Source organism: Triturus cristatus, chromosome 2_2, assembly GCF_964204655.1.
Source record: "Triturus cristatus chromosome 2_2, aTriCri1.1, whole genome shotgun sequence".
NCBI lineage: Eukaryota > Metazoa > Chordata > Amphibia > Caudata > Salamandridae > Triturus > Triturus cristatus.
Window position 1 is genome coordinate 522,235,510 of NC_140582.1, and position 25,014 is coordinate 522,260,523.

A 25,014-nucleotide genomic window follows, 5' to 3' on the forward strand; every position below is an offset into this window, starting at 1 on the left:
CTTAGAGATGCCCTTCGTCAGAGGCAGCTGTATAAATATGGAAATCACATAAAAACCCATGTTAGTCTAACGTGCTTCAATGCTTAGGTGAATTTTACATAAATACATTCTGTTATGATTGTATCGATCCATTATACCAGACACTGCTCTTTGTAAACATGATGAAAAATACCCCCTTTGTGTTATCAAAGCAGTTAAATAATATTTTTTGTTGTTGTTTTTTTAAGAGGGTAGAGTTTAGTTCAGTATCAGGTTTATTTAGCGAACACTAGGCATGTTGAGCGTCTGCTTCGTCACGCGGGTAGTATGGCAGGTTTAAAAGCGAGGATGGAGTGGGGGAGGTTTCGCGTGGAGTAAACACCTTGATAACACAAAGGGGGTATTTTTCATCATGTTTACAAAGAGCAGTGTCTGGTATAATGGATCGATACAATCATAACAGAATGTATTTATGTAAAATTCACCTAAGCATTGAAGCTAGGCCTGGGCTAAAAATTCGTTCCGTTCGCGGAAATTGCGATAATTTGACATTTTCGCGTTCCGCGGAAAGCGCGAAAATGCCAACATTTCCGCATTCTGCAGCTTAGCGATAATTTGTTTCTTGCTCGCGCTGTAAAATAATACATTCTCGCGTGCGCGCGATCGCCTTACCTGAATCCCAGCGTTCGCCGACAAGTTTTTCCGATCCGGTCGCGTTCTCCACGAGTTGTTGGATTGTTGGTAGCCATTGGCGCAGTCTCGCGACAGTTCGCGCCCGCAGTAACGTCATGCGTCGCGCGATCACGTCTTTCTTCTCGCGATCATGCACTGCGAGACAAGTGAAAACAAGATGGCCGCGCCCGCGAGCAACCGCATGGATAAGTTGGCGAACCGCGGCCACGCAGAAAATACCGCGAACGGGCGGGAAAAAAACTTCCGCATCTTCGCGATATTTCTGCGTGTTTGCGGAGATTTTTAACATTTTCGCGATAATTTGCGAAAGTGAATTTCGCAAATTCCGCCCACCCCTAATTGAAGCACGTTAGACTAACATGGGTTTTTATGTGATTTCCATATTTATACAGCGGCCCCTGACGAAGGGCATCTCTAAGGCCCGAAATGCATTGGGATTACATTTTTAAGCTGTTATTGGTGAATTAAATGTCCCCACGTGAAGCAGTAAGAGGCCTGGATGGGCACAATTGCCTCATGAGAAGCTAACGGGGCCTTCGGATAGCATTGTTGTGAATAAATCAAGTCAAGCTGGATATACGAATTTTGAAAAACAAGGAATAAAATTTTGAACTTACAAAGGCTGGAAGTCATTCTTACAAGCTGTGCGATTGGTATGCAGCAGATATTTGCAGCTATTTGTTTCACACTAAGTACACACGTGCAACGAGGCGAGGCACGGTTCCAGTCAGCACGCAAACTTGTTAAAATGGATTACTATGAATGAATGGAAAAAAAATGGTGTGCAACTGCTACTTCCATGCTCATTTGACAATTAATTTCTTGCCTCACCAGCAGTACTGCACCCAAACCAAAAACGACGAACTTTGTGTAACAACTTTGAAGACAATGCTACCTTAATTCACGAATAAGGAGATATAACGGACTCATGGACTGCTTTTTAGATAGTTACGAACTAACATGCGTCAAGCGGACTTGACATGGATACTTTGCATCAAGATGAACTAAGCATTTAACTATTGTTAAATTGGTTGAATCGATCTTGTTTGAATGTTTTCATCTCAGTTTATTTTTGTAAACACACCACTGTTGAATTGATATAACTAGTTACGGGAGGCGAGAGTCTGTAAGTCACTTTTTTAATATTCAGGAACGTTCCAGTGCAATGGTTGATGGGACATGAAGTCAGTTCAGTTCAAGAGGGGTGGCCGGGTTTTGAATCTGAAGGGTTTATACATGACACGAGACTGAACGTGGTGAAGTTAATTTCTGTAAGCTATCATGATTGGTTGAATTTAGTTAGAAGAAAAGGTTAAATTGCAAGCACAGGTGATCAGCATTTTGTTGCTGGCCATAATGGCAGGGAGAGAGAATAGCGAGTTGAGAGCGGTCACAAACAGCATCACCAAATAAGTAGGTAAATGTTTTTAACACGGGGTGGAGGGCAGTGTTAAGTTTGAATTATTATTTAACTGTTTTTTTTAAGGGGGGTAGAGTTTAGTTCAGTATCAGGTTTATTTATCCAACACTAGGCATGTTGAGCGTCTGCTTCATCGTGCGGGTAGTATGGCAGGTTTAAAAGTGAGGATGGAGTGGGGGAGGTTTCGCGTGGAGTAAACACCTTGATAACACAAAGGGGGTATTTTTCATCATGTTTACAAAGAGCAGTGTCTGGTATAATGGATCGATACAATCATAACAGAATGTGTTTATGTAAAATTCACCTAAGCATTGAAGCACGTTAGACTAACATGGGTTTTTATGTGATTTCTATATTTATACAACTCCCCTGACGAAGGGCATCTCATAAGGCCCGAAATGCATTGGGATTACGTTTTTAAGCTGTTATTGGTGAATTAAATGTCCCCACGTGAAGCAGTAAGAGGCCTGGATGGGCACAATTGCCTCATGAGAAGCGAACGGGGCCTTCGGATAGCATTGTTGTGAATAAATCAAGTCAAGCTGAATATACGAGTTTTGAAAAACAAGGAATAAAATTTTGAACTTACAAAGGCCGGAAGTTATTCTTACAAGCTGTGCGATTGGTATGCAGCAGATAAATGGTCAACAGTCATTGCGTGGCAGTTTTAAAATGTAGGGTGTTGGACTTGGCCCTCTCTGCAAGGTCACCCCCAAACTTTTGCCTTTTACCCTCCATTTTTTGCTGAATTTGTTTCTGTTGACCTTAGGACACTGTGCACTTTACCACTGCTAATCAATGCTAAAGTGATTGGGCTCACTCCCCTAAACTTGGATTGATTGGCATACTTCTAGTTGACAAATGTAATTTACATTTTGCTCCCTTGTAGAATTATATAACATATATCCAGGGGCTGTAAATTAAATGCTACCTGTGGGCTTGCAGCACCTTTTTTGCCATCCATCTAAGTAGCACTTTAAACATGTCCTAAACCTGCTTTTGTAGCCTGAATGCAGTTTTAAACTGCCATGACAAATTGGAATTTAAACCCCCTTGCCAAGCCTTCAACTCCCCTTTTATTACTTATAAGTCACCCCTAAGGTAGCCCTATGTAGCCCATAGGGCAGGGTGCTGTGTAATTAAAAGGTTGGACATCTACTTTTACATGTCCTGCTAGTGAAAAGTCCTAAATTTGTTTTTCACTGCTCTGAGGCCTACCCCTCCCAGAGGGTAACAGTGGGGGTTCCTTATTACCTTTAACAAGCTGTAATTTCTAATTGAGATCAGGTATCTATGTTGTGTTTGGTATCTATGAAATTGAAATGATAAACGCACTTTAATGGTAAAGTTGGATTTTTCATTACAATTTTGAAATTGGCATTTTCCTGGCCTTAGCCCTTTGTTCCTGCAGACTGTCTTCGGTCACATGACTGGGTGTAGCTGACAGTTAAACTTTGTGAATTACTCCCAGACAGTCACACAATAGAGGGATTAGGTGTGCCTTAATGAGCCATCTGCTGGCAGGATGTGGGGTGGACCTGAGCACAGCCTCACTTGGAACTGAATAGCCTGTGCTCTGCCTTCACACAAAGGGCCTAACAACCCTGCTTTATCCCTGCAGCCAGCTAGACGCCAAGGCAGGGGAGTTATGAAATTTCATGCACTTCAAAAAAATTTTCCAGAAGTTTCTCCCACCTTCCAGAAGAAGGGCACCAGGGTATAAAAATAGGACCTCCAGACCCACTCTTCTGTTCACTACAGGACTTGTGATGATGATGATGATGGGGGATTTATAGAGCGCGTAGTTACCCGGAAGCATCCCAGCGCTAAACCAGAACAGAGAAACCAGTGCGGGTACCAGAGAAATAGTTAGAAAAGATTAAGGAAACAGGTGGGTTTTCAAGAGTTTCCGAAACCGCAGATGGCAGGATTCAGTCCGTAGTTTCAAGGGGAGGGAATTCCACAGTTTAGCTATATTTACCGAGAATCGCCATCCTCCTGTGCGTACCTTTTTTACTCTGGGCATAGTGACCAGGCGTTCATGATCTGAATGGAGTGGTCTGTTGGCTTTGTAGGGTACGATTAAGTTCTTCAGAATGGGGGGCCCCTTACCCTGCAACAGTTTGTGTGCAATACATAAGGATTTGAATTTTACCCTTTCGCGTATCGGAAGCCAGTGTAGCAGTTTAAGTGTTGGTTTAGCTGACATTCTGACTGAGGTGCCCGTGAGAAGCCGTGCTGCAGCATTCTGGATCTGTTGGAGTTTGTTAAATGTGGTTTCCGGTGCACCCAGGAAGATAGCGTTACTATAGTCCAATCTGGACAGGATCAGTCCTTGGATCAGCAGCTTCCTAGAGGGCTGCGGAAGAAGTGGCAGAACTTTCCGAGCCGATCGGAGGAGGCCAAAACAGGCTCCTGGCAATTTTTTTGCTTGGGTCTTGAATGAAAGACCCTGTTCCATCCAGACCCCCAGGCTTTTGATCTCATTTTTTGGGGAGGGGGGCTCCCCCAGACAGGTGGGCCAGATGTTCGGAGGCAGTGTAGACTCTTTATGCCCTAATAGCATAATTTCGGTCTTAGACCCATTCAGTTTTAGAGAGGATTCACACATCCAGGTATAAATTTTTGATAGGCAGGAGTGGAGGGTGTCCGGGCACTGGGCAAGTTGGGATAAGGAGACGACCAGTTGGGTGTCGTCAGCGTAGATCCCGATTTTGATTCCGAACGGGGCAACCACCTCCTCCAGTGGGGCCATGTACACATTAAATAATGTGGGGCTTAAGGATGAGCCTTGTGGTACCCCACACTGGAGGGGAATTGCCACTGACCGTGAGTTACTCTCCCAGACCTGGAAGGTGCGGTTGCTAAGGAATGAAGTGAGCCAGGACAAGGCTGTCCCTGCCACACCTATGTCTGTCAGTCGCTGAATTAGGACCTGATGATTAACAGTGTCGAAAGCTGCACTTAGGTCCAGGAGGATCACGGCCACTGATCCTCCTGAGTCCAAAATGCATCTGGCCTCCTCAACGACTGCCAGAAGGGCTGTGTCCGTACCCTGTCCAGGGCGAAAGCCAGTTTGTGAGTTCCGAAGAAGGCCATTGGACTCTAGGAAATGGGAGAGTTTTTGATTAACTAGTCGTTCTGTGACCTTGCTAAATCCAGGGAGTAGTGAAATTGGCCTAAAATTGGCCAATTCTGCCGGGTCTAGGAGAGGCTTTTTAAGAAGAGCTATCACAATAGCTCTCTTCCAACCAGGTGGAACCACTCCCTGCGAAAGCGAGGCATTAATAAGGTCAGTAACAGATATAGAAATGGTGGTTGCAATGTGCTTCAGGATCCGCACGGGTACCGGATCGCTAGGAGAACCGCTTTTGATGTCGGCTAGAGTTTTGAGTACCTCGTCCACTGACACTGGACCAAAGGCATCGAGCTGAATGTCGGGTGTTGCTAGCCTACTGCTTATATCTATTCCATGATCGACTCGGGGCAGGGTGGCTAAGATGTTATGAATTTTGGCATCAAAGTAGTTCGCCAATTTGTTGCATTTGGCCCCTGAGATGTCTTGAGCCAGAGGGTGTTCAGGCACCTTGAGCAGTTCCTTGATGATTAGGAAAGTTTCTCTAGAGGAATTAGAATAATTTTTAATTCTTTCGTCGAAGAATTGTCTCTTGGTGCTGCGCAGGTCAGCCTTATATGCTCTCATGGCGGTGCGATACTCATCTTTGCTGGATCCCGCCCAGTCTTTCCTCCAGGAGCGCTCCAGCTTCTTACATCCTTTTCTTAGGAGTTTCAGCTCGGGCGTGTACCAGGGGGCAGAGTCAGCTCTCTTCTCCTTTTTCTGAATAATTTTCTTGGGGAGAATAGAGTCAAGTGAGTTGGTAAGCCAGTTTTCAAAGTGCGTATCTGCAACCACAGGGTCAAGAACTGGAGGGGGTGGGAATATTCTAGATTGGAGATCCAATTCTCAACAGAGAGTTTGGATCAGACCCTATCCATGACACGCGTATTGGGGGGTTGTAGTGGGACGGCCACGACTTGCCAGAAAAAAGGGATCAGGAAGTGGTCTGTCCATGGGAGAGGATAGGGTGGTCTAGCTTTCAATGCATGAGCGTTGGTAAAAATCGGGTCGAGCAAATGTCCTTTGTTATGTGTCACCCCTGTATTGACCAGTCCCAACTCATAGGATGTAAGGTCGAGGTGGAGGTCAGTCGCCACCAAGTCCAGAGGGTCATTAAAATGGAGATTGAGATCTCCCAAAATCATGAAATTAGGAGTAGAAGATGCCAGTACAGTGACAGTTTCCATCAGGGCACTAACAAAATGGTTAGGGCAACCCGGTGGACGGTATACAAGTAGGCCAGAGAGGGAGACTGTAGGTGATATTTGTAAAGAGAAATAACAGCTCTCACAGTCTGCGATGCCACTATCTTTTGCCCTACATACAAATGTATCCCTATATAATATGGCCAGACCGCCTCCTCTACCAACGGGCCTATTCTGAAAGTGGATTAGGAATCCTTGGGGGAGAGCACGTACAATATCGGCCTCAGAATTGAGTGTCAGCCACGTCTCTGTGAGAAACAGTATATCTAACTTGTGGTCCTGAAATAGGAAGTTAATCTCTAGGGAGTGTTTCGGGAGGGATCTACAGTTCAGGAGGGCCATTTGGAGGGAGTACTGTTCATTAATAGGGGGGGTGAGCTGCATAAGTCGCAGTTGAGGAATACCTTTTCTCCTTTATGTATATAATGGCAGTTCGTATTTTTAGAGGATCTGAGTAGCAGGAGGTCTCTTCGTGTATAGCTAAAGCGTCCCCCTATCGAATCGGGCATAGGTTCTGGCCTTAGGCCCGGCTGGGCCCGGACGGGCCCAGACGGGCTTGCCTTTGTCGCGCCTTTGGCGCGCTGGCGGCGCGCCCACAGCGCGCGTCCGCTGCGCCTCCGACCCAGGCACATTCTTATTGGGGAAGGGGGGGGGCGTGGCCTCAGGACGGTGGGCGTGGCCTCACTTCCCTCGCTAATGGCGGCAAAAAGAATTGGTCAGACCCGCGGCAGCGTTCACATCGGCTGCGCGGTGTAAGATCGGCGATTCTAGAGGAGGGGGGAGTGCTCAGGGCAATGTGGAATCACAGGTAAAAATAACAGTTTTAATTATAAATGCTTTAAAAATTTCGAGCGTTTCTCCCGGCTTCCGCCTCAGGAGCTGTCTGTTTGGCTAATGCGGGCTTGGAGAACAGTGTGACTTAAGTAGCAGCCAGGGGGGGCGTGGCCTCAGGACGGTGGGCGTGGCCTCACTTCCCTCGCTAATGGCGGCAAAAAGAATTGGTCAGACCCGCGGCAGCGATCACATCGGCTGCGCGGTGTAAGATCGGCGATTCTAGAGGAGGGGGGAGTGCTCAGGGCAATGTGGAATCACAGGTAAAAATAACTGTTTTAATTTTAAATGCTTTAAAAATTTCGAGCGTTTCTCCCGGCTTCCGCCTCAGGAGCTGTCTGTTTGGCAAAAAATTTTGTGGAAGGACTCTCAGGGAACTGCCAGCTTCTGAGACCTCCTGTACACTCTGTCAGACTGCAGATGTACCTGGTAATATGGTTTTGCTGCCTGGAGCCTGCTTTTAACCCTCAGAGGCTAGTCCTGCGGTTGAGCCCTACATCTTCACCTGTGTCCAGGACTACGAGAGTGACTCTAGAGGTGAGTTTGCTTGCCTACTGTTCAGAATCACAGGGACACAAAAGGCTCCTACCACCTTGAACCCACACCAGCCTGAGTGAGTTCTAAACCCCTAAGAATTGTCCCACGAGTCCTGGACCATTGGTTGTGGTGGTAATGGTGCCCAACTGGCCAAATCCCAAAACTAAGGACTAAGAAAAAGTTTGACCAAAATCTACATTGACAACCAACAGAGGTCTGGGATCAATCTGCTCGCCTATCCGCCCAGGTGCTTTTCAGGTTGGATTGACTTCACAGCTTCTCCCGCTAGGTTCTTCTCTGCCGCAGCAAATTCTATTCTGCTTCCTTCACCAAAGGGGTATCTGACCTTGTGCAATTATCTTCAGCAACAGATCTCTGCCTCATCCTACTGGAGAAATTGATTTCCATTTTGCTGACTAAGTCCAAACGTTGAAATCTGCACCGCAGCTTTGACTCAATGCCATCCGACAACGACGGTCCCTGCTCGGACATGTACTGAAGCCTTGCACTGCTGAATTTTACCTACTCAGATACTTTTTCTCAGACTTCCTTCAAAGTCCGAAGGTAAGCGCTGACCGGGCCCAATCCACCTCCTCTACCCGAACCATGCTCCATCATGGTTGGTCATATTATTTGACTTTGACCCAGTCTTGCACGACTAGATGTCCGTGGTTGGCACTTTGATCATTTAGGCGCCATTTTACTTTTTTTTAAATAATTACATTTTCAACACTTTTCACATCAACATACTGTCACCGTACATTGCCATCCCCTCGCAAAGTGCTAGTTTTTACAAAAAACTTTACATAGTTCCATGGATTGGATTATGTCATTTTGGTGTCAAATAATTTATTAAAATGTACTCTATTTTTATACATTGGTTTGTGATTTCTTTTGTGTCATGTTTTCACTTTATTACTGTTTGTGCTCTGCATAAATACTTTATACATTGCCTCCAAGTTAAGCCTGACTGCTTTTTGTGCCAAGCTACCAAGGATTAAGCACGGGTTAATTTAGTGACTTTTTGAGATTCACACAGCAATTTCTCATATAGAGTTAGTCCAGAAATCACTTAATTTGGTGTCTAAGGTGGCTCTACAACTGGATCCTCAAACGCTTAATAGATGGCATGAAATGTTGCCAAAATTTGGCAACAGAAAGTGGATACATGTACCATAAATTATTAGATGTGACATTGCTAGGTACTCTATTGGACTCTGATATTGCTGTCCAATATTTATGTTGAAAACAGTCAGCTAATCTGACCTTCAGAACACAGTTATTCCATAATTCCTGCTCCTTCATCCTTGGGTCATATTGAATTTTCTGATAAGCTTCATTGATATTTCTGAGAGGGGCTGGCATGAATATGACTGTTGGTGCAGTGTCAGCTTGTGACGGTCCCCTGCTGGAGCCTCTGTGTTAGGCATATTAACGGAGCAAGCAAGCTGAACAATTGGAGCAGGAAGAACAGAGAAGCCCATGGCCAGACTAGAGGGTCAGTGTACAGGGGTGATGGCTCTACCATGATGAGTAGAGGGGCCATATCAAGGATTATCAGAGGACAGTGATGTGGTTTGAAAGCTGAGTATGTACTGCAATGTCAAGCCCGCATGTGACTCGTGGTGTCAAAGTGGCTCTGCAAGCACATTTGAGTTTGGCGATCCTGAGAGGATTGCTGCTCTAGCCACTCAGCTGCCTCTGAACCTTTTGATCCTTTGCTCTACTGCACACCTGTACTCAGCTCTATTTCCTTGTTCTGTGGGACAAACTTTCTCCTGTCTTCTACTTCTTTCTTCAGCACATCTCTCATTTGCATCTTGTTTTCGACTTTGATGCCCCTACTGATGGCACCACATTAAGCAACTATTAATGCATTGAAATGGTACTCGGAGTTCTCTAAGGGCTAGAAAGTGCCCATTTGGGAGCCACATGTAGCCATCTTTGACTGTAGACCCAGGAAAGGTGGTGCTTTGGGGTGGAGAGCAGGTACTTGGATAGCAAGCACTGAGAAAGGGTTTTGGTTGGCGAAAATGGAGTGAAGAGATGATTGATTTGCTTGTAAGAGGTTTGTCTTGCTATTCGTCACCTCCTAGCACCACTTTCGCTTGGCATGTGTTGTCCCTCCTGCTAAAACTGTAAGATGTCAAAATGGACCATTGTCCATCGCACAGAAGAGCAGAAAATAGAGTGCATTTCTGAATCCAATTCAACTGAAGGGGTGCAGAAAAGCAAACTGGCACAGGGAATGGAATGTCATAAATTACCAAGTGCCCTCTGGTCTGCTGTCATCACAGGAAGGGTGTTCTACACAACCTGATTGACCATCCTCCCACCAATCAATTATGTAAGAACAGAGGGTCATTAAGAATGGTTTATCAGAATTGGCTAGATTAATTGAAAGTTCAAGGTCGTTTTTGGTTGGCTTTCAGTCCAAGACAATCCTAAGGTGCCCAGTATTGGCAGTAAAGTGATTGTTTCCATTAAAACAAATTCCCATTGTACCAGTCAAAATGGTGAAATAGACGGATTCTCTAAAATGCTTGCCCAAACTTTCTCAGAACCATGCATCTCAAACAGAGTCACTTGCAACGGACAACAATTCTGGCCTGCTTATACATTTATGTTTGCTGCATATAGTCAGGTATATAAAACTTAGTGCGATGTGAAACATAGCTTAGGATCTGTGGTAAATAATTTAATTACCGGGACTTAATTTGGTACAGAAACATAATAAAATAGCTCAGTAAATAAGAGGCAGAATCCGTGGTATTAGCGGTTCGGAATGGGCTTTATTCCAATGATCGATTATAATCGGTTGCTCCAAGTTCCGTCACCACGAAGGTTCAGGAAGTGAAGTACATACTTTATTGACAAAGAATGACTTTTATAGAACATACATTACAATGAAGCGAATGTGGTAGGCGTAACAATTGATAAGGAAAATGACGATTCATATGCGTAACCGAAAATGGGCGTAATGAGGAGAAAAAAGGAACATAATTGGTTATGATGTCATATATAGGTGGATCTATACGATTATACTTGGCATAGATGCGTGCGCAGCAGCATGACGTATGATTGACGTGTAACTAGGGGGTGAAGGGGACTTGACATTTAGCTCAACATGTGGAGACAAAAAGTCTGGGGGGTCAAGTCAACCTAATCCCAAATCATATCTAACATCCTATGTTTAAAGAACTATGTTATCCAAAAAAGAAGGACTCTCGGACAGAATCTATTCTATACTGACTGTGAGTGTGTGTACAAGCGTCTAAGTGTCTACACTAGATGCGAGGGTAGGAATCTTCCATAGTAACAGGGCTATGAATTACTTGCATAAAGACAGAGAAGCCGGGCCCTTTGCTCGGTAGCTGGAAGCATGTTTACTTAAACTACTAGACAGGAATGCATCGGCTGGGGAGCGAAGCAGATAACTCGAAGGTGAAATACAGTTCTTGGCAGAGAATAGGCTGATGTCAGGCTTCGTGAGCCGCGCAGAGAATGAGACAAAGTTCATGGTCACAGATGCAGGCTCAGACTGGAGTTTTCAGAGGCAGAAGGCAAGAAGAGTTTGATGACAGAATCAGGGCCTACTTGCCTGGACTGTAAAATGGCATAAGTGAACCATATAAAGCCGGTGGCCTTTCATACTTAGGAATGGAATATCCGGCCTATTCATGGCGGATCTGACAGAGGACATGTTGACGGTGGACGCACATGTGTTTGCGTCTTCATAACTGGAACTGGAGGGAACATACATGTACTTGTGATTCATACATGAAACCGTTGGGGTCCAAGATAGGGGACATAACTGATCAGAAAAATCCATATTTCCACATTCCCTCCTTGTCCCCTACTTGCCCGTTAAGAGATATCAATCTTCATCAATCCATTGATCTGTTCATATAACATCATTTGTTCTTCTTTCTTCTTCCGTGATGAATGAAATCTTGGTGGTGGAATACACGATGTGGCACACAGACCACAGATCGCTGGTCCACATTGTAGACATAGACAGCAACTGAATAGTATGAGAAGGCCAATACCTAGGAAAGATAGGACCTTCCATCCAAAGGTAGATAATACACTCCAAAACCAACCGGACCAAGTCCAGGTGCCTGGGTTCTGGTGTATCTGGCTTACAATCTTATGAAGGCGAGTTATGGCTTTATATACAGATGGCGAATTTTCTGGTATGAATACGCAGCAGCTTGATCCGATGACCCTACAAGCTCCGCCCCTATCAGCCAGGATGACGTCAAGGACAAGACGATTTTGAAGCACAACAATCCGCATAGCAGACTGCTCTTCTGTTAAATTGCCTAAAGCGGAAATAGTTTCATTCACTACTGCTTCAAGGGTTCTAGTTAATCTACGTATCAGCTTACTATTAGTAACAGTACCTATATAGGGAAAGATGCCTTTATTAAAATCTACATACTTGTCCCATGCCGTCTCAGTATAATCGACAATTGGGAGATCTCTCCGCTTTCTGTTGTGTACTAAATGAATATTTCTATAATAATCAGGAGGAGCTAGGAAAACAGGTGGCAAAAGAAATGCAATGTAGCAGGTACCATCCCAATCTAGGGGTAGACGCATATAGGCAGTCTGACCACATATAAAGTAGGAGTGGCGATAAGCTCTAAATGAGGATTTGCCTTGATCACTGAATTCTACTATAGTAGTGCATTTACTATGGCCCATATGTATGGAACCAACTTTTCTTACACACAATTCACCCTTTGCTGGGAATACTGGCATGGTGGGTAAAACTAGTTCAACTTCGGATTCGACATTTAGAATCATGAGATTAGGTGTAAAATTACCTAATTCATATACTTCATTTTCTAGATCAGTTCCTGTTCCTTTGGGGCGACCCTCCTTGCAGGGTAACAGACTTTGAATAAAACTAGGTTCAGATTTCCCCATACCCAATGGTCTTGATAAACTGCTGTGTCTGAGTCTATGGAATTGATTAAGCTGAACCATGCTCCACAGGAGCCATTATGTGTAAACGGATGTGGAAAGAAAGGCAGGACTCCTTCATAATTCTGATAGGGAGGGAGCCGGCCACACACCCAACAATTAGTAGCATTACTAGTCTGATGGGAATGATGTAACATACTAATGAAAGTGTTATTGCGCAGCGCAAGTCTATAGGACAATTCATGCGGGGGTAGGTCACTAAAAGAATGTTCAGCAGTAACATTGTAAATATGTCTAGAAATAGGATAATATATGTGCAACAATATACTTGCAATAATTATTAAAAAACTGAAGAAAAACAAAATTAATAACGTCATTATGCAATGGCTACGCAGTGATTTACAGTACGCCTGTCGTTTCAACATTTTTCGCAATTTTTCATGATTCAGGTCTAAGGGATACATGTCGGAGACAGATTCAACCGCTTCACCTTGGAGAGGACTTAAACAATCAAATCGTCCGACGGTTTAGGCCTGAGTTTTATTTTATAAAGTTCCTGACTGTTGGCCTCAGCCAAAGGTAGTTTGGAGTCAATGGGTGAAGGCACACGAGGTGGGCTATTCACATCCGAAGGAAGTCCATGAAATTTCTTGATATGACTTGAATGAATCCATCCTTTTCTGCCTTCAATCTTCACGGCTGTTCTTGTGGTCAGCAGGACCAACTTGGGTGCCTTCCATCTGGGCTCCAGCTGAGTCTTTCGGTCGAAATTCCTCACAAGAACGAGGTCCCCCGGGACTACGTCAAGGGGTTTCACCTCAGTGTTGTCGGGAAAGGCTGCAGCTACCTGTGAACGACAAGATTGTAGTGCAGACATCAAGGAAGCCAAGTAATCTGTCAGCATATTACAGTCAATATCAGTTATTTTTCGTGGCATAGGCGTCCCCCACATATTTAGTGGTCTGCCGAAGATCACTTCATACGGGGATAGCCCTGTTCGAGAGTGTGCTACCATTCTTGTGTAAAAGAGTGCAACTGGTAGTGCTACTACCCAGTCGACACCTTTCTCCCTGCATATTTTGGACAATCTAATTTTCAGGGTCTGATTATGTCTTTCTACGAGACCTGCTGCCTCAGGGTGTCGGACACAGTGGAATTTCCACTGATATCCTAACAAAAGTGAAACATGTTTCATTAGTTCGGATGAGAACGGCAGGCCGTTATCTGAGTGAACAACACGTGGTAAACCGTATCGTGGGAAGAATTCTCGAACCAACTGTTTGGCAGTAGTCGGGGCAGTGTAATCTGAAACCGGGTATGCCTCCGTCCAACGGGAAAGAGCACAAACAACTACGAGAACGTATTTGAATCCTCGACATCGTTCCATCTGGATATAATCCATCTGGAGGACTTCAAAAGGGTGATCAGGAGGATGAAATCCACCCTGTTCTACGGGAACGCTTTTTCCTGGGTTGAACTGGCAACAGATCATACAGGTACGGACCTTTTGTTTGGCTGCTGCTCGTAAATGTTTATTGAACCAAATGTGTTGAATGCTATCTAGCATAGCTTTTTCTCCTAGATGTGCTGGACTATGTATAGTGTTAATTATAACTTGGACCATTGAATCAGGAAGGAACCACACAGACTTTTCCTTCATCATCCATCCTTGGTCCGTTTGGATCCCTCCTAATTCGGTCCATTTCTTTATTTCATCTGGTGTAGCATGTGTCTGGATGTCAATTACGTCAAAAGTAGGATCTTTAACTGTCATACAATGTGTCGGCATCGGGACTATTGTCTTTGTCATGTCGGAGGTTTGAGTTTGAGCAGTCTGTTTAGCTGTTCTGTCGGCTAGATCATTGCCTTGAGAAATGATATCAGTGACTTTCGTATGAGCTTTACATTTCATAATTGATATAGCAGTCGGTAGATGTATCGCATCTAATAAGGCATGAATGAGGGGTCCGTGCTGAATGTGGGCACCGTGGGAAGTTAAATAACCTCTCTCTCGCCACAGCACGCCGAAGTCATGTACAACTCCGAATGCATAACGTGAATCAGTGTATATGTTGACTTTTTTATTCGTGGCTTGAATACAGGCTTGTGTCAGAGCGATGAGCTCTGCGGCTTGAGCTGACAAAGTATTTATACGATTTGTTTCAATGACTTCAGTATCTGTTGTGACTGCGTAAGCAGCCACTAACTCTCCTGTGCTTGTTCTCATACATGAACCATCTACATACAATGTCAGGTCTGGATCTGACAATGGGACATCGGTTAAGTCTTGTCTGGGCTTTGTCGTTATAGTAATAACTTCAATACAGTCATGGGCTAGTGGGTCTGTTCCGGTTACTGGCAAAAGTGTGGCAGGATTCAATGTGTTACAGCGTCTGATTTCTATATGTGGCTGGAACAATGTAAGTTCGTACCCTGTAAGTCTCGCTATAGTCAAGTGTTGTGTTTGCGTTCTATTTACAAGAACCTCTACTGCGTGTGGTACTTGAACTGTCAATGGATGTCCTAACACTATGGCATCGCTTTGTCTGATTGCTAAAGCTGTCGCTGCCACTGCTTTCAGGCACGCAGGCAAAGCCTGAGCTACGGGATCTAATGTACTAGAAAAATAAGCACATGGTTTGTGTGATCCTGCTTGTTCCTGTGTGAGTACTGACAAGGCAGTACCTTCGCGTTCTGTAACAAAGAGTGTAAACTGTTTTCTGTAACATGGCGTTGCTAAAACAGGTGCTTGGCATAAGGCTTTCTTTAGGCTTTCAAAAGCTTGCGTATGTTCCTGAGTCCAAGGGAGAACAGTCGTTGTGGCTGCCTCCTGTGTTGTCAACTGAATGAGTGGTTTTGCTAGAAATGCATACTGAGGGATCCACTGCCTACAATATGAAGTGAGGCCTATAAAAGCCCGCACCTCCTTTTGTGTCTTGGGTATTGGCATGTTAGCAATTAACTGGATGCGGTCTGGTGTAAGCTGCCTTCCCTCCTTGGACAGCGAGTGTCCAAGATAAACAACTCGCTGGACACAGAATTGCAGCTTAGAAGGGGACACCTTGTGACCCTTTTCAGCTAGAAATTGTAAAACTGTCAGTGATGCTTTTTCACATTCCGGTTCGCTTCTCGCGGTGATCAGCAGATCATCGACATATTGAAGCAGAGCAGTGTTAACTGGCATGCTGATACTGTCAAGTTCTCGTTTCAGTGCTTGGCTATAAATGCTGGGGCTTTCTGTAAATCCTTGAGGTGCGCGTGTGAATTTAAAGCTTCGTCCATTTAAACTAAATCCGAACAAATATTGACTTTCCGGATCTATTGGGACGCTGAAAAAGGCATTCTTGAGATCAATTACAGTAAAGAATGTTGCTTCGGAATCAATGGCTGTCAATAATGACGAGATATCAGGGACCACAGGGAATTGTGGCACAATACACTTGTTTAATTCGCGCAGATCAATAACCAATCGATATACTGGCGGGGCCTTTGGATCTGTTCGTTTAAGAATCGGAATTATTGGTGAATTACATACATTGGAGTCTGTTTCCACAACTACTCCTTGGGCAATAAGCTCGTCAATGATTTGCAGCAAAGCCACTACAGCATCTGGTGGTAACTTGTATTGTCGCATTCGTGGTAGTACCACTCCTGCCTTTAATGTGACTCGATATGGTGTAATATTCATGCAACCAACATCAGTAGGGCCTTGTGCCCATAGATGTGTAGGTAAAGTCTGCAGTCGGGGATCCATGTCTCTAGATACATAGTGACGTTTAAAATCACGTAAAAACAATCTTACTCCTTCCGGAGAACAACATATTATAGCTCCTAGAGCTTTCAGTGTTTTTATTCCTAACAGATTTTCTGGACATGATTTAGTAAGCAATAAATCGGTAGTTCGGGTCAAAGGTCCTATCGTAAGTGGAAGAGGTTGTGACACTTCATTAACAATAGGTTTTCCTGAAAAACCAAGGGAAATATTCTGAGAGCCTGAGAGCGGTGCCCCTGGAACTTCACTACGTTTTATTGTTGTTCGACTTGCCCCTGTATCGAGTAAAAATTTTCTATCTTGGCCTAATAATTCACTATGTACATAAGGTCCTTCTTGATCTACAGGGATCTCGATAAGGGGTAAGTCAACTTCCCTCTCTAGGCTGGTTCATGCGTATCGTTGGTACTCAGGATAGTCGTACTGTGCGGTCTGGTACAGCTGTCGTGTCGTGGTTTGTGTGGCAGCAACGCAGCGCTGGTGCAGCTGGCACAAACTGTACAGACTGTGGTGGAGCTGGCATGGACTGCGCATGCTGCGGGGCTCCTTGTTCATTCTGATCCTGTCTAGGTGGCCGTGGTCTTTCTTTTGTATTACCTATGGCGATATTATGTTTCAAAACTGGGCAATCGTGTACGTAATGACCTGGCTTTTTACAATAATTGCATGTCCCTTTTACAGGTCCTGCTGAATCACCGGAATGTGTCATACCCTTTTTATGTCCTTCAGCTGGAACTGTCTGAGAAACTAGCATTTTCATTTTCGTGTCTTTCATGCGTCTGTGTTCATGTTCTTGTTCCTCTCTAATTCTATTGTGATGGTACTGTAACATTTGTAACATTTGTGATGGAGTGTTACCTTGCCAGGTACTCTCGAATTTTAATACTCTATTCTTTACTTGGGGCAGGGCATTTTCTACTAATTTTGTTACAAACAGATGCGGGTATGATTCGCTACTTGCTTTTATGCCACTATTTATACCAAAACATTTTTCAAATCGGGCATAGTAATCACTAGTGTCTTCATCTTGCTTCTGCTTACAGGCTGAAATTGTACCCCAATCTTCCTTTTTCGTAGTTAATAAACGTGGCAGTACCTGTACTAATAAACCTGGTAGCGCTTTAGTTTTATCCCCAAGTCCTGCTCCTGCAGTTCGGGCCTTTTCTTCCGCTTCTAATACTGACCATTCTATCTTTTGGTCTCCTACCTCCCACTCTTTTTCCCTGAGTTTTTCATAAATGCCAGCAGGCATCAATACCTTTAATATTGTCATAATGTCGGGATAGGTATACTCTCCCATGAGTAACATGTCTTTAATTTCTCGGTGAAAACCCGCTGGATCTTTGTCATGACTGGGTACCACTTTCTTCATTTCTAACAATTCTATTTTCGATATAGGCGTATATACAAATACGCGTTTAAACTCATTGTCCTCGCCTTTTATTGGGTGCACTTCTCGTAAAGGATTCTGTCTATCCATGTAATACGTGGTTCTTTCCTTGATGGGCAATGAGACACGTTCTGAACATACAAAAAGAATATACTGCTTTCTTGATTCTAGAATTTCTTTAATTAATTTAGTACCTGAACCTCTCCATCTATTCATGAGTAATTCAGTCAATATATCAGGCAAGGGACCAGGGTCCGAATGCTGACTCTGATATAGTATGAGGAGTTGTTGAATCATATAAATCCCAGCTAACCGCTGTTCATCTGGGGTGAGATTCAAAAATGTGCGTGCTACTGTATCATCACTATATTTTCCGGGACTGTCCACCCAATGGACAGCTGACCTAGCTAAATCTTGTTCATCCATAGAATCGAGAAAATGATAACCCCTTCGTTCTCGGAGTAATTTGTCGGCGGCTTGGAACGAATGCTCGTTAGACCTTATATTAATTATAGGTATTTGGAAATTCCTGTTATTATCTGGACATATCGGACGTATCGGGTCAATAAGACATCTATTACTATTACAAGATCTTCCTCTACCTACATAGGCTATGGTGTCTGACTGTCCTGCGGGCAGTCCTGACCCTTCGTCCTCGCTTTGTTCGAACTGGTCTACCGCTAATCTTTCTTCGTGTAGGCGTTCTATTTCTTTACGGATCTTTCGGCACATGGCTATTATACAATTTTGCTTATCATGTCTACCTTCTGATATATTCTGGCTCCATCTGGTAAGAATTTGCATTGCTTCCGGGTCTACCCCCGGTCGGTCTTGATTTCTGATCACACAATTTATGAGGAAACGTAACAGTTCCCCCTGTATCTCCACTTTCTGGTATTCCATAGCTCTGTTAATACATTCAGAGTCTTGCCCTGTTTGGACAAAATGATATATTTTATCTAGATGCGCAGTCATTCCTGGTAACTTCCCTAAATACACTGCGGCTCGTCTGATACGCAATGATGCCAGGGTCATTTCGTCCTCTTTGCCGGGCACAGGGTCATATCTACAATCTACAAGAAGTTCCTTAAGCGTACGGGCATTTATGAGTTTGGGTGTACGTGAATGTGCTGACTCTTGAAAAATAAGTTTATTTATTCTGGGTGGCGTAGAAAAAATATTGGTAGCACCTCCCGTAGCCCCATCTGGGGTGTCGGGTGTGAAAGGATTCGTTGAACGCGATACAGCAACTATAGGTGTGGACACAGCTATAGAAGTAGCTGTAGGAACAGATGCAGAAACAGATGCGCTTGCCGGAACTTGTGACACGATCTGTTGCTGTAGGGATACGGGTACTGGATCTTGGCGTTGAACATCCCTGGTATGCGGTCTATGTGGGGCAGAATTAGCATATTCGGGAGCTGCGTCATCTAAATATGAGGAAAGAAAAACATCTTCTGCGGTTCTAGGATGCCCCTTAGGATGTACCTTTATTGGAAATAATGGAGTTGGCAAGTCTTTCGGTATTTCTGGAGTAGCCTTAGGTAATCCTTCGGCCAGAAGGGGATACATACCATTCATAAGGGCATTTCTTTGTCTGTCTACTTGTTCTGATTTCACTCGGATACCTTCCTCAATTAATAGATTTTCTCGAACTTTATTTGAACTCTCTTTATTCTTCTCTTCCTGTCGGAGTGCTTTTTCTGTACGTCTATGAGATTCTTTACGCCATAACTCAACGGCATCTTTCTGTGACTGTCTGACTTTCCTTTTCCATAACTCTTCCTCGACTTTCATGATGCACTCTGCATCCCAGGTCCCCGCTGCGGGCCACCTCTGACTTTCTGGTAATTCCTTGGTATAGTCTACCCATAAATCAAGAAATAATATAGCGTCTAAGCCATGTTTATGATACATGAAGTACCCTGGAGTGTCCCTAGGAGGAATAGGAACGGCTTCTTCGAGTACCCCTTTTCTTGTAGTGATCTGTCTTAGTTTCGAAAAGAGCGGCATATTGAGAACTGATCTGATACTTGATTTTGAACAAACTTAATACAGTAAACACGATAATGAACAGTCATTCACACCACAATATGCAGGACGTACTTAAAACATTTAACATTTAACATTTACCTGAGCAATCAATAATGATGACGGTCTTAAGGAAAACTTAAACACAAAAACATAATACTCGACTTTAACTGATTTATATACTTGATATACTAGATATACTGCTAAACAGTACAGATACACTGCTGAAACAGTGCAGACCGGATTTGTGTACCCAAACCCGTCTTGACCGGCACAACCTATGTGCACGTCAGAAATGCCTCCCCAGTAATGGTACTCACCGGGTAGCTTCGGAAACGGAAGGCCTCGGAAACTGAACTGAACTTGAACCGGACTGGACTCGACTCGAACACTGCGGAGACTGGACTCGACTTGGGACTTCGGGAACTGGTGGGCCTCTGTATACCTCGGATCTTGCTCTCTCAGCTAGGCTCTGGTCGGGATACTTCGCACTTCTCACCGCCTCGTCTGGGTGTTGATCGCAGCCTCAGTCGCCCCCGCTTGACCGGAGGGAGATACAGGAAATCCTGCTGGTACGCGTTATTGTCCGTCCAGCTGTGGCAGGAGACCGGGCCTGCAACTCACCGCCGGCGCGTGAGATGAGAAAGTGTCCCTGTTCGGGCGCCATTCATGTGGTAAATAATTTAATTACCGGGACTTAATTTGGTACAGAAACATAATAAAATAGCTCAGTAAATAAGAGGCAGAATCCGTGGTATTAGCGGTTCGGAATGGGCTTTATTCCAATGATCGATTATAATCGGTTGCTCCAAGTTCCGTCACCACGAAGGTTCAGGAAGTGAAGTACATACTTTATTGACAAAGAATGACTTTTATAGAACATACATTACAATGAAGCGAATGTGGTAGGCGTAACAATTGATAAGGAAAATGACGATTCATATGCGTAACCGAAAATGGGCGTAATGAGGAGAAAAAAGGAACATAATTGGTTATGATGTCATATATAGGTGGATCTATACGATTATACTTGGCATAGATGCGTGCGCAGCAGCATGACATATGATTGACGTGTAACTAGGGGGTGAAGGGGACTTGACATTTAGCTCTACATGTGGAGACAAAAAGTCTGGGGGGTCAAGTCAACCTAATCCCAAATCATATCTAACATCCTATGTTTAAAGAACTATGTTATCCAAAAAAGAAGGACTCTCGGACAGAATCTATTCTATACTGACTGTGAGTGTGTGTACAAGCGTCTAAGTGTCTACACTAGATGCGAGGGTAGGAATCTTCCATAGTAACAGGGCTATGAATTACTTGCATAAAGACAGAGAAGCCGGGCCCTTTGCTCGGTAGCTGGAAGCATGTTTACTTAAACTACTAGACAGGAATGCATCGGCTGGGGAGCGAAGCAGATAACTCGAAGGTGAAATACAGTTCTTGGCAGAGAATAGGCTGATGTCAGGCTTCGTGAGCCGCGCAGAGAATGAGACAAAGTTCATGGTCACAGATGCAGGCTCAGACTGGAGTTTTCAGAGGCAGAAGGCAAGAAGAGTTTGATGACAGAATCAGGGCCTACTTGCCTGGACTGTAAAATGGCATAAGTGAACCATATAAAGCCGGTGGCCTTTCATACTTAGGAATGGAATATCCGGCCTATTCATGGCGGATCTGACAGAGGACATGTTGACGGTGGACGCACATGTGTTTGCGTCTTCATAACTGGAACTGGAGGGAACATACATGTACTTGTGATTCATACATGAAACCGTTGGGGTCCAAGATAGGGGACATAACTGATCAGAAAAATCCATATTTCCACAGATCGGCCTGCTTTTTATCTGCTGCTGCAAGGATTATGTGCAAATTGTTGTTCTGTCAGGTGAATACATCCAAGGGCATGTCAATAATTGTATTGCTTTTCGCCAATAGGAAAGCGTTAGAATCCAGGGCTGGTCAGAGATTTCACATTCAGAAAAAGTATTTCAGAAAGACGGGTTGTGTCAGCAGAGATCACCCTGAAGTTACAGTCACAAAAGAGGAGCCTTGGTTAGTAATAGAATCCTGAAGATAAAAGCTCCTGCTTAGTGTTAGCACCTTGGACATCAGATTGGCTGTTGGGCCTTACTTTGAGTTTCCGAAGGCCGATGGGCCTTCCTGTGAGCTCTTGGATGTTGCTCTACCTTACATTGTTTAGGGGCATATTAGCAAGGGCTGGCGATATAACTATCGCCGCTTTAACGTCCGTTTTTGCAGGAAAAGCGGCGATAATTATATCGCAATATCATCAAGGACACGCTAACGCGTGTTTCCGTGATGTAGAGCCCGTATTTTCACAGCCTTGCCTCGCATCGCTAATGAGATGCAAAAGAGGTGTGGCTGTGAAAACAACACATGTTAATATCGTGAAGGTAGCTTCGCGATATTAACAAGGAGGTGCAGCGATAAATAAAATCGCACTACCTCAGCCTTAACTCAGGAATTTAACACCTGTTAAATTCCTGACTAAGGCATACTTTTAATGGGATATGGATTATGCTGATAGGACCACAGAGTCCTATCAGCAATGTTATCGCTGTTTTCAATGGAACATCGCTGGAAAACCAGCGATGTTCCATTGAAAACACCGCTATCCCTGAAATATTATCGCCATAGCGCTATGCGTTGTAAATATAGCGTTATCATGGGGATAATATGCAGCGAAAGCTGGCGATAATTTTTCTATCGCTATGAACGGCCAGCGATAATTATCGATGGCCGTTGATAATATGCCCCGTAGTTCTCTACTTGCAGGTGTCCTTAAGCACCTATTGAGCAATGGGACAATGTTTGAGGGATGATCAAAGAAGGGTGGCATGAGCATGGGTTGCAGTCACGGCTGCTTTGTTATCAGGTTTTGTGGGTTTGGATGTTCTTAAACCAGGAATAGACACTCTGGCAAGGTTGTTCTGTTAACACAAGCCTATTTTACATGCAGTAACAGCTTTATTGTGAGCAATGCTGTGTTAATGTGCGTTCTACTTTACTTTTTCTATCGGGAAACGGCCTTAACAACACAGGCTGAGCCATGCCTGCCGTTTCCCCGCAAGCGGTACCACGATTGTCTTAACCATGCATGTGTCTTAACAACGCATATGCGTGGTTAAGGCAATGCGCTGTCTAGTTGCCGAGCGGAGGCATATGTAGGGGAAGACAGGAAGAGGAAGGACTATCAGGTATTGGAAGAGGAGACAGTAAGGTAAGTGGGGCTGGGGCTGGGGCTTGGTCTTGGGGTGGGGGGTCGTTTTTTGGGGTGAGGGTAGGTTTTAGGACTCAGGAGGGGGTCGAGTAGTTTTTAGGGTGGGGGTCAGTTTTTAGGCCTAAGGGCATGGGACAAAGGGACAGTTTACAGAGAAGGGAGCAGGGTCGGCTAGTTTAGGAATGTAGGGGATAGTTTTTAGGGCTAGGGCAGGGGGGCTGGGGTTGGGGTCTTTTTTGGGACATGGCCTTCATTTATAGGGCACAGGCAGGGAGAGAAGAGACATTTTACAGGGCAGGGGGCAGGGACGGGGTAGTTTAGGGATGTAGGGGATATTTTTTAGGGCTCAGGGCAGGGAACAGTTTTAGGCCCCAGGGTGAGTGAGGGGCTGGGTCGGGGTACTTCACGGAGGTAGGGAACAGTTTTTTAGGGCTCAGGGCAGAGGGGCTGGTGTTGGTGTAGTTTTTGAGACACCGGCTTAATTTTTAGGGCTCAGGGCAGGGGGAGAAGGGACAGTTTACAGGGCAGGGTCGGGGTATTTTAGGGATGTAGGAGATTGTTTAGAGCTCACGGGGTGAGGGGCTGGCGTCAGGGTAGTTTTTGGGGTGTGGGTTTAATTTTAAGGGGGCAGGGGGAAAAGGGGCAGTTTACAGGGCAGGGGGTACGATCTTTAGCCTGCATGCCCCTTAACCCTTTATGTCTTTCCCACGAAATTGCATGGTAAAGGCATGCGTGGTAAAGCAATTCGTGCTAAAGACGCGGTCGTGGTAGCGACTGCGTGGTACAGCCATGCGTTGTTCATGCATTAGTTGTACTATCATACAACCTTTTCTATCATTTTTTGTATTGCTTCAGTCACAGCTCCACCGGAGTATCTTGTGCCCTGCTGATCTGTCCGTCCCCTTTCATCTTCAAATTGTTGCAGATTCTGAAACAGTGCACTCACTATCATCAATTATCTTCCTTCTCTTGCTCACCATGTAGTGTTACCGGCCTCGACAGCTTTTAGATGAGTTATTCGCGATAAGATGTGATTCATAAATAAATAGAGTCAGGAAAGCAAAGTGTTCTAGGTTAGTGGGTAAATTAGTGCATTTTATACAGTCTGCAAGCCAAAAAGAACTTTATAACACGTGAAGGCAGGGAGGTAAGAACAGAGGGAAGGAAAGTGACAAGGTGCAGCATTGCTTCCAAAACTGTGCGAGTGCAGATTTCTTCCATATGAAGTAGACGCACGGCTCAGACACAAGCCGTTTGCTAACACTTTGTACTTCATCTTTTAATTGCACAGAGGAAGCAGCCATTGGTTTGGTGCACGCACTCTGATCAGCACGCGTGGTAAAGCAATTCGTGCTAAAGACGCGGTCTGGTGTAACCTGGCTCACACATGGAAAATGGAAACTGGCAATTTGTTACTCAGCTGTCTGGCCTCAATCACCAGCCATATCTTCCCTTCCTCATTTGCTCACAATCACTGCCGTTCATGAATTAAAGGAAATGCAATGTTCTTTTTATAATTCGATAATAAAGCGCTGTGGTTCCTCAGAAACTATTTTCACAAAAACCAAGAGTTGATGGACTGAAAGAAACGTCTAATTAGAATAGCATTTGAATTAAGCCATACATTATTTCTCAAATAACAGAAGAATAGAAGAGAGCCAAGGACTGAGACTGGCCATCCCAAGATTTGTATTCATATTTCTCCAACAAGACAAGACCTTTCTAGTGCTTCTCCTCAGTCTAGGATTTAGGAAAGGGTAGTGTTTTAAGCCATTAGAGTGATTTGTGGGTCTTCATCGGGAAAAGCATTCTTGTCCATTAATACATTTTCACCACAGTGTATCACAACAAGAAACAAATAGGGG

At 44.4% G+C, this 25,014-nt stretch overlaps 1 protein-coding gene across 6 annotated transcripts in view; it reads right to left on the bottom strand.

Annotated features, from left to right (window-relative positions):
* Positions 1–25,014, bottom strand: part of IQCM (IQ motif containing M) — a 1,338,699-nt gene that overhangs the window by 185,965 nt on the left and 1,127,720 nt on the right. The gene's annotated exons all lie outside the window — the stretch shown is intronic.